This window comes from Stegodyphus dumicola, chromosome 7 (assembly GCF_044657685.1).
Source record: "Stegodyphus dumicola isolate Sdum_Otavi_A_Nest chromosome 7, ASM4465768v1".
NCBI lineage: Eukaryota > Metazoa > Arthropoda > Arachnida > Araneae > Eresidae > Stegodyphus > Stegodyphus dumicola.
In genome coordinates this window covers 26853077-26864852 of record NC_140774.1, presented here as the reverse complement: position 1 = coordinate 26864852, position 11776 = coordinate 26853077, and positions in this window count along the sequence as shown.

The window sequence follows — 11776 nt, the reverse complement described above, 5'->3', positions numbered from 1 at the left end:
GTAAGAGTATTACTGAGGGTCAGCCCAAGATAGAGGACTTGCTTGGCCCATGGAATGTTATGATTGTAGAACTGGAGGTTGCTCATATGTTTCTTCTTTCTTGTGAAGAGCACAGCCTTAGTTTTATCAACATTTACAGCAATTTTCCATTTGGTGAGCCAAATCTCGAGTGTTTGTATGTAGTTTTGTAATCGTTGTATAACTGGACCAACAAATGCACTTTGTGCTAGGATCGCTGTGTCATCTGCATACATAGCAAGTGTTGTGTTATGAGTGGTGGGAATGTCGTTCACGTAAATATTAAAATATGTAGGCCCAAGCAAAGACCCCTGGGGGACCCCTGCGAGGATAGGATGTGTAGTTGAGTTTGTTCCTGAGACGTGAACGACAAAGTGTCTACCTGTTAGGTAGGAATTCGTAATGTTTATGATGTGTTCTGGGAATCCCAGATTATGTAATTTGTAGATGAGTGCATCCAACCATACTCTGTCAAAAGCCTTACCAATATCAATGAAGAGACCTCCTGTGACCTTTTTAGTAGCCATTCTCTCTGAGATTGTTTCGATGACTCTATACAGCTGGGTTAGTTGTTGAAAGATTGCTTCGGAACCCAAACTGGTGAGGTATTATGATATTTTCATTTTCCATATGGGTGTTGATTCTTTTGAGCTATTTAAACTGCATATATAAATAATACCTTAACGTTAGCTATGCATTCAACTCCTAATTAACCGGGGTAATCCCGCAGATTATGGTTAATTAGAGGGCAAAATTATGGTTAATTAGAGGGCAGATAAAAAAACACAGGAGAAAAGAATATTCCATTTTATATTTAATAAAAAAATATTATTAATCAGTTAACTATATTTTCAAGCATTTGGTTAAATAAATTAAATCAGTATTCAAAACTAAAAGAACACAATGCAAATAAAGAAAATTAAATATAATTAGAAATGAAGAAACTAAGTAATGAGCATAAAAAAGCAATACTTACATTAGAATTTGAACAATGTCTGAGTTTGCGCAAAAAAGTCAGTTAGAACGTTCTTCAATTTTATTTTATAATTGTCTATTCATGCCTTGTACAAAATTGAGGACTGTTCAGAATAAAAAGAACTTTCGAGTATTATAACATCATCTGAAATCAGCCCTATTTCACTACTTGAATAAAATTTTGCTGAAATAGATACTCCATTTACAGACATTTCGCACCGTCTGTAACTGAGATGCATAACATATAAATACTTTTACTTCTATCAGTAATCTAAGGCAAATATCTAAACTATATCTGTAACTAAACAGCTATTAGACTATTACAGCTTTTTAGAACGAAATTTAATATATCATACTTGTCAAATAAAATCCTGCACAAAACAAAATATTGACATGAATTCCAATTACAGCTCTTTGAGGAAATTTATCATTTAAATTATCATGGATATCGTACTTAGCAAATGCATAAATATCATACATAACAGGTAATATGGCATGAGCTTCATGTAAAACTCCAACATAGTAAGCGAGTTAAAGCAATTTTAACACATTATAGTATGATTTAATCTAAGAAAGGCCACACTTTCAAGAAAGTATTATTTTAATTAAACACTGGAGCGACACAATTCTTCGAATATATATGACATTTAATTAATCATAATTAGCACACGTAACAATAAAATAAATTACATTTCATAAAGTATAAATCACAATTTCTCTTTTAACTGGCTGTATAAGAGAAAAAACAGGTGCGGTGTGAATGCGTGGAAACAATCGGTGCTAGAGTTCCTCATTTCCTTACTCATTGGTCAAAATACACCTGACAAAAAACTCAAATAGGAGTACTTCACAAATTCAAGAAAAGGTAGAACCACAATAAGCTTACTTGATAAATATGGCAAACCATATAAAGGACAAAGAAAAATGCCCTGAGGAGGACATTATAAGGCAGACTCGCTCTGTTCTACACATGGGCTTCATCCTTCATTTCAGTTCATTCAGTTTCAAGTAAAAATCCAAATAATTCCTGCACATCTAAGAACTTTGTACAAACTTGTTTGTAATGTAAATTATGAGGACAGTTCCAGACGAATGAGAGAAGTATGCAAATATCTGTGAAAATACTTCTTCCTAACCCAAACAGCAATAGTGAAATACAAAGCAGTAGAAGACAGTGTGAGAAGTAGAAGACAGTGTGTTGAATTTGCTTTTTTTTATTAATATATGTTTCATTTTAATTTAGGCTGCTGATAACGGTGCATTTAATATTTGTTAACATATATTCGTAATAATTCGTTATTTAGATTTAATTTGTTTACATGTTATAATTCAGTAATGTAAACTGGATTTTCTCTCCTAGTTTGGTAATGTATGTTGGCGGGTTTTTTTTTTTTTTTTTTTTTTTTTTTTTTCTTATTTCAAAGAATTAAGTAAACAGCATTAAGTAACTATAAAATTCTTCAGTGTTATTTACAAACACTTGCTATATTCCTCTGAAGGAAACAAATCATTCCTTAAAACTTTTTTCTTAATGTTAGAATATATAGAAATTTATTAAATGTTAAAAAAAAAAAAGCTAATGAACTGTATGTGTATTAAGAAAGATGATACTGTGACATAGTACATAAACATACTTGCATTTATAAGATATCAAATTTACTGAAATGGGAAAATGCATACCTGAAGCAATTTTTCAATAGCATTTGGTTTGCAGTTCTTGCGCTGGGCATTTGTATTTACGCTGATTTCGTTTACCCATTTTTTGCACTCTTCAATCGAATTTATACTTGATTGTATCATTCAGCTTTCCAGTTGTTCGAGCAGTACAGGAAAAAATCGCATTTTAACATAGTAATTACTTTACTTTTACATTATACTCTACGAAGATTTAAATAGATTTGTTTACAATCAGATGGCGGTACATTTACCATATACGTATTTATCTTCTTTTCAAATCGCGCCAACATAATAATTACGCCAACTTTTTTTCTGGGCATGCGCAGTATGCGACATTCGTTTAACACTGTTCAATTCAATGTGCGGTCTGCCATTACGCTGCCGGGAACTGGAGAAATTCAACCAATCAGAGACGACCGTTGCGCCAGGAAATTTTGGCATCATTTTCCGATCGCCAAACGCAATTTTTGAGCAAAACTGGTACACAAGAAAGCAGTTGTTAATTTTATGGTAACTTGTTCGTACTTCTTGGGTAGAAGTAGTTAATTTGTTTTGTTCATTTTGTGGAACACTGATATGATTAAATATTTAATTAACTTGTAGGGTTTATATTTATTTTAACTAACATTTATTTTAAGCTATCTTTCCTGTCAAGCCTTTACTTTCCCCTAGAATTGCCAATGCCAGAGTATGTAAATCGTAGTAGAACGCGCAGAGTATTCAAATTTTAGCAGAAGTAAATTGAGTTTAAATAGAAGGGAAACGAGATTGTAAGTGTGCTTCTTGAATCGTGAGCGTGAAGGTTGCTAGGTAGAAATTTAAGAACCGCGCGTTTCGGCCTGTGTGCCTATTTCGGCAGTTCGTTGAATCTTTCAACTTCTTAAACAGTAAGTTTGCTGAATCTCAGTTGTATCTTAGAACGCGGTTAAGTTAGTTACGATTATAGAGCCTCGTAGGTAGTGATTTCGTTATTTATTCATCCTGTCATTTATTTTTAGTTGTACTTTTCTATTTTGTTAAACCGCCGGGTCGGCGTAGTTTGTGAGCGTCAAATGAATGCAGCTGTATTTCTAAAGTGGAATAAAAAGGGATTAAAACCCTTCTTACGAGTTTGTGTAATTTACAGTTCAAAGCAGTCACTACCACTGTTGCTGACAAGTTGGGGCTACGCAACATTATAAACTGTAGGGGCGATAAGTGAAGTATGTGAATCTCAATTTCAAAAACAAATACAACTTTATATTCTACTCAATTTGCTATCTCGATACCGAATAACTTTTTGATACATTTTTAAATAAAAGGGAAAAATAATAATTGATAAAAATTACTGTATTGTAAAATTTCTGGGCTCTTTGTGTATTTGAAAATGTTTGGTGATATCTAGGTTCATATTATTTCATGTACTCTAAACATCATAAAATTCAATAAAGAAAAATATTTTAAGAAAATGTCTTTTGTTACTTAAACTACTTTTAGAAATCTCTCTTTTGTGTATTTTTCCAGAGGCAAAACCATTCCTACTGAAATATAGAAAGTACAATGATTATTCAGAGAATCTATATATTAAAATGCTTATGTAGAATAACTCATTAAATAGCCAACTAACTCCCAAAAGAAAAAAATAATTGATAAATTAACATGAAACTTGTTTATGCATTATTCTCCATCTAAATAATTCTATTTCATTGTGTTATGTAAAAATTAAGCTGTAATTTTTAAAGTCTTGCAACATTAGCACAATCAAGTAATTTTTATTCATGACGAATTTGTGGCCTATTTTACACTCTATATTACACTGTATGTGTTGCTATATGCATTATTTTCTCTTATTGTCAAAACTTTTCTGAATAACATGCCGTAATTTATCACATTAATTAGTCTCCAGAGTTTGTAATTATATTTTAGGAAACCACATAGTTCTTTAATCTGCAATTTTAATTTCATTTGCTTATGATTTCAATGTCATGTATTAATCACTAGCAGAAATTCAGTATAAGGTTTCTTGAAATCCGAAGCATTTCTTTTTCTGTACAAATAAAATATTCCAACAACAGCTATCAGGTTCAATGTTCCGTCTTACTTTCTTTGGGAACATGCAAGGACCTGACTCGGAACAGAGAGCTTACTAAAGCTATGTTCAATAACTGTGGGAAGTAGACAGGATACACAAGAAGGGTATACAAAACCCTTTATTTTTCTCTCTTTACAATAATTTCCGTACTTCGGAATACAAAGACCCACTACTTGTGGTCTAAACGTAAGAATATAAAAATATAACTAAACTCTCACTTAACTTTGAAATAATAAACGTGGAAGATTGGCCTTATATTAACAGGAAGCCGTATGTAGTACAGAGAACTGTTAACACTACAATACGTTTAAAATTATCAAGAGGATTAAACCTCTGGCCTGGAAGGCAACCAGCAACTGAGTAAAACTTCTAAGGTAAGCGGCCTGCTTCGACTAACTCCTTCCTCTCTCTCGCTTGGCAAAAAGCCACAACTTAAGTACTTGGCGTGCGCCAGACAAATTTTGCATAAATAAGTTAACGCTTTTAATTCTGGCCGGAAGTAGAAAATAAGAAGTGATGGTAAAGATTTAAAATAAAATAAACGTTAGTAAAACTTAAGATCCTTACATACTTCCCGCCAGAGTTAATTAGTTTGAAACTGAGGTCTAAAACGACCTTGTTGAAAACTTTTAGCTCTAGAATCTAACTCGAGGCCAATCTTTTACAAACATTTCTCACTAGAAACTAGAAATTTAAAAAAAAAGAAATTTGTTTTTACAATAGCAGCTCCAAGGACACGCAATTTTTTCATCTGTACTGCATCTAAACAGGAGCTTTTTATTCAAATCTGGTTCCTTCCAGAGATCTGGAAGGAAAACTAGTTTAATGAAATGTTACACAATGAAATGGGAAGTAACATGCATATTTATATTTCTCTTAACATTCTTATTTCATTCATGACTATTTTAATTATCTCTCCCCGAGCTCTCTGACATGTGTTGTAAAAGAACACCAAACACGAATGTGTTTATGTATACGTGTTCAACACTTCCTTCTACAATCAAAACACTAACGTGTTAAAATTCAACATACCAAGACCTCGTAACACACCCTAACTTCAACTCTAAACCCTGAGGTACTATTCTGAAAGTGGCTAACTCTGAAGTGTAGCGTCAGAGAGCCTAACTACATTCATTCAACCTTTAACACATATTCACCATGATTTGGTCTTTTTACAGTCACACGAATAAAAAAAATTTTAACATTACTTTCACTTTTACCATATCACGGTATTTCTTAACATTTAAAATAACAGTTCACATTGTATATAAGAACATATTAACATGCCGTTAATTTTACGCATTTGAAAACATACATTAGTAGTACATTGTTAACTTCTATTCTTTTCAAAGCAAGTGCCAATTCTTCTACATTGAAATACTACATTTCAAAAAGTCTTTCAGACTAAAACTTCTTTCTTGCCAGAATGTTTTAAATAAAATTATACAATAATTTTTTACAATATTTAAGTCTTTACATATTCCTATTATACATCAACTTTAGTTTTACGCGCGAGTAATTGAAAAACATAATACCAAAATCGGTAACAACTCATTTCTCGCCCTTTTGGCGATAAAGGTAGACCTCGCATGAGGTAAAACTTCTTGAAATCTGCCACTTGCAGTAAGAATGAAAGATTAACTTAAGTTTGCAAAGTAACATAAAATTTTACTTATCTTTGTAATATTCGGACATTCTTTCCTGAGCCCAGTCCTGGAAGGTAGCGTAGATTCTCGTTTGATTTATCCTCCTTCGTGTGCGGGCTCGCCCTTCAGGGCCTTCCTCTGGAAGCTTTCTTTTTTCTCCAGTTCGGTCACCCTTGAATACCTTCTTTTTCGCCTCTGCCTGTGGTCTTGGCCGTTTGATGGCAGCTGGTCTTGGCGGAACCGGGAAACTTCTTTCGCGTTCCTGCTTGGACCTCGTTGCTGGCCGTTCAAATTTTCCTTGTAACTTTTCCTCCGCCGCTGATGGCCCTTCCGCAGTTCGGCGACTTTTGCTGCGGAGAGTCCTGTCAGATGAGTAGATCTTCCGTTTTAGAGCCGGGTTATAGTTGCCGTCATTTCTCCTGGCTCTCTTTGCATACGTCGTCCTTCTCCCTTCTTCATTCTGGGGGTGTTCGTGAGCTCTCTTTTCTGGACGGTGGAACGGCTTCTTTTTCTTGTTACCTTCCCTTTTCCCGCGGGGAAACTTTCTTTTCACTTGCTCCTGCCTCTTAATGGCTTGCCCTTGTACTTGTCGTTGTTCCACCTCTGGAGCTTGAGCCTGCCGTGTCTGCCGTGCCGGATCCTGCAAAAGATCTGTAAATATTTGCATTTTATTACGATCATAGTAGGGTTTGATTTGATCAATGTTTGCGGAGTATATTTCACCATTTCTGGCTTTTAACACCACTACAGCGTGAGTTATTTTTTCTATGACATATGGTCCTTCAAATCGTGGGAAAAATTTGGCAGTTTTATCTTCTGGTGCTGAAGAAAGTGAATGCTTAATTTTTAATACTTTATCCCCTACTTTATAAGTTACTCCCCGTCGTTTCAAGTCATAATACAGCTTTTGTTTTCTCTGTGCTACTTCAGTATTCTTTTTTGCTTCTTTAATTAGTTTTTCTATATCACCCATTTTAAATTCTGGGGCTCTTTGTTGCACATAAAATAATTTATCTAACGGCGTTATAATCTTTCTGCCTAAAAATAACTCAGCAGGAGTTTTGCCCGTTGTATCATGTTTTGCGGTCCTAAGGGCGAAAGCAAATTCATTGACATAGTTATCCCAGCTTTTACGAAAATTTTTAACATAACTACGGATAATTTTCACAATATTTCTATTGACCCGTTCCGCTATATTTGATTGCGGCCGATACGGGACCATTTTTAAATGACGTATGCCCAGTTTTTGGCACATGTCTTCAAATACATTACTTACAAATTGAGGACCATTATCCGATATAACTTTTAGGGGCGCCCCGTATTTTAAAATATATTTATTTAAAATAGAATCAGTAACTAATTTCGCGGAGGCTCGTTTAAAGGGAACAATTTCGGTCCACTTACTAAAATGATCAACCATAACAAGGAGATAGCGACTTTTATTTAACTGACTTTTTGGGAAAGGGCCCAATAAATCGATGCCAATTATTTCATTTGGAAATTCGGATTTAATACTATTTAGAAACCCGGCCGGGCGGAAATTAATATAATTAACTGCTTGACATGTTGGGCAGGACTGGACATACGCCCTTGTTAACTTTTGCAGTTCAGGAAAATAGACTGCCTCGCGTACGCGTTGGATAGTTTTTCGAATACCAGCATGAGAAGCTAAAGGGCTGTCATGGAGCTCCTGCAGGATAATTAATCTAAAACTAGCTGGGATAACAGGTCGAAATTCGTTGTTGGAATTCGTAGTTTTTGTATAAAATAATAGACCATCTATTAGTTCGTAATGGGCCGCCCTATTTCTTATCGCCACAATATCTTGGTGGCTAAAATTTTCAGGATCCTTTAAATACTCATAAATGCTTCCAAACTCAGGATCCTTACCCAGTTCGGTTATTACAGTTTCTCGGGAATTTATTGTACATGCTGTGAGCATTGCCACCTTTACAGTATTACCTTCTTCATCTATTTTAATTCTGGATAGGGCATCTGCTACGATATTTTCCTTTCCGGGGGTATGCTTGATTACCAGATTATATTCTTGTAGCTTGAGTGTCCATCTTATTAACCTTGGGGATAAGTTTTTCCTTGAGTACAATCTAGTTACCGCCGCATGATCAGAGTACACTGTTATTGGCGCGTTTCCAAAATAGACTCGGAACTTTTGCACTGCTAACAGAACTGCAAGTGCCTCTCTCTCGGTCGCGGAATAGTTTCTTTGTGTTTGATTTAAAGTTCGGCTAAAAAATGCCACGGGCTGCTGATTTTGCGAAAGTACCGCTCCTACCGCATAATCCGAAGCATCCGCTGAAATTTCTAAATTCTCATCCTTTTCAGGAAATTTCAACACAGGGGCTTGCGTTAATGCTTGTTTTAAATTTTCGAAAGCACTATTGGCTTCGGCCGTCCACGAGAATCTTGCTTTTTTCCTTTTTAATTTTAACAATGGTTCAGCAATAGCTGCAAAATCTTTTATAAAGGACCTATAATATGAACGAAATCCTAGAAAAGAAGAGAGCTTCTTCGCCGTGTTTGGAGTCGGATACTTTTGTACAGCGATTATTTTTGATTCGTCTGTCTCGATTCCTTTCTGAGATATTTTGTAACCTAAATATTTTAATTCAGGGGCTGCAAATTTGCACTTTTCGACATTAACTTTTAGACCGGCCTCATTTAATAAAGAAAACACCTGTCTTAAATCCTGTACCTGTTGGTCGAGATTATCACTAGTAATAAAGATATCGTCTAAATAGATAAATGTGGACTTTCCAAGAACAGGCCTTAACACAATGTCCATACATCGCTGAAATGTTGCCGGTGCCCCTGAAAGGCCAAACGGCATACGCAGAAATGCATAAGTGCCAGACTTGGTTATAAAAGCAGTCTTAGGCACGTCCTCAGGCCTAACCCCTATTTGAAAATAACCAGTCGTTAAGTCTAAAGTCGTCATATATTTGGTGGATGTTATGTTCCTTAGAATTTCTTCAATAATAGGTAACGGATATACCGGATATTTAGTTATGGAGTTTAATTTACGGTAGTCAATTGCGAATCTCCACCTTTTTGGATGTGTCAATGGATAGTCATTATTTTTCTTACATAAAACCACCGGGCTAGCATAACTACTTGAGATGGGCGTTATGATCTTTTTACGTAGCATATCGGTAATATGCCATTCTATAATTTTTTCCTTATTGTTATCATACCGGTATGCTTTGTGGCGAACTGCCATTGAATCTCCGGTGTCAATACTATGGTTAGTAACCTGAGTAAATCCTGGAATATCACTAAATAACGAAGCAAATTCACTTACCACTTGTCGGATTCTTCGTTGCTCTTCATTAGGCAGGTGGTCAAGGTTTAACATCGGCGGTTCAGCCTTTTCTTCACGAACTGGTTTCATTGTCAGCTTAAGGGACGCTTCATTAAAATCTAGCGTTACTTGTGCCTCTGAAAGAAAATCTATTCCTAAGATAATATGTGCTTGCAGATTCTTTACTATGAAAAACATAACCTTTACTTGTTCGTCCTTGATACGGACATACAGCGGTAATTTACCTATACACTTACATCTTTCTCCTTGCGCAGCTAACACTGTCGTATTATCCGAGTTATATATACGATATTTACGAAAATACTTCCTAAAAAAATCTTCTGCCACACAGGAACACTGCGCGCCTGTATCCAGGAGTGCGGTGGCCGGGATATTATTCACCAACACTACAATCTTCGGAAGAGTCAAATTTTTCACCATTATTGTATTTAACTTGAAGGAAGAGGGGTTTTCGTAGCCTTCGGATTTCCGCACCTCCCCCCGTCAGCAGAAATCCGTTTTAGTTTAAATTATTTTTCGTTTCCGTGCTTTCCTTCTTTTTCCACTGGCCTTGAGACTTTTTTCCTGGATTGCTATTGAACTGTCGACGTTCGCCGGCTGTTTTTGAATGCTCGGGTTTCCTTGCCCACTGATTCGCTTTGCTTCCGTAGCCGTGTGCTTGAGTTTGCTGTAGTCTTGGCGCACCAAATTGGTTTCGCTGTTGATATTGGCGTCTTCTTTCAATGTCCGCCGTTCTTCTACTTTCAAACTAGATTGCTACCTCAAATAACTTAACTCCAGTGTAGTTGGATTTCTTAATTCAATAAAGTCTTGCACTTGGGGCAGTAACCTCGGCAAAATCACTTGAATTATCTCAGGATCTGGACGGTTTCCATACAAGAGTTTGAAGACGTGAATTTTTCTTAAAATAAAGCTTGAGAGATTTTCGATTCTTTGCTGATATATACTGAAAAGTTCCGTTTCTAATTTCGCACGATCCCTTACAACAGGGAAGGCTTTTACTAGGGCAGTCTTGAAATTTTCGTAAGTATAGGTGGGACTTCCTGCTTGACCCAAGAGACTTCTGCCTATACATTTGAACCAGTTAAGTGCGCGGCCCCTCAAAGCGCTGGTAGCTAAGGTAACTTTTTGAAACTCGTGCACGGGGTAGAGCATGAAGTAGTCATCCAATTTTTCCAAAAAACTGGTTACCGGTGAGTTTCCATTAAATGTTGCTTCTGGTTTCATCGAAGCGCGCATGGTCTGGACGATGTAACCAAATCCTTCCAGGGCGGCAGCTGGCATTTCTGGATTCTGAGCCGCTTCTGCAGGCAGCACAGGTTCTTCTTGAAACTCGGCCATGGTTATTCTTCGTTGGGCGCCACTACCAGGTTCAATGTTCCGTCTTACTTTCTTTGGGAACATGCAAGGACCTGACTCGGAACAGAGAGCTTACTAAAGCTATGTTCAATAACTGTGGGAAGTAGACAGGATACACAAGAAGGGTATACAAAACCCTTTATTTTTCTCTCTTTACAATAATTTCCGTACTTCGGAATACAAAGACCCACTACTTGTGGTCTAAACGTAAGAATATAAAAATATAACTAAACTCTCACTTAACTTTGAAATAATAAACGTGGAAGATTGGCCTTATATTAACAGGAAGCCGTATGTAGTACAGAGAACTGTTAACACTACAATACGTTTAAAATTATCAAGAGGATTAAACCTCTGGCCTGGAAGGCAACCAGCAACTGAGTAAAACTTCTAAGGTAAGCGGCCTGCTTCGACTAACTCCTTCCTCTCTCTCGCTTGGCAAAAAGCCACAACTTAAGTACTTGGCGTGCGCCAGACAAATTTTGCATAAATAAGTTAACACTTTTAATTCTGGCCGGAAGTAGAAAATAAGAAGTGATAGTAAAAATTTAAAATAAAATAAACGTTAGTAAAACTTAAGATCCTTACACAGCTACCACCATTGCATGCCTCTAATTTTTATTTTGCCCGGGCATGCAAATGTGTAGACTACAGTATACAATTTGTAAAGAAGTACAAATTGTATACTGT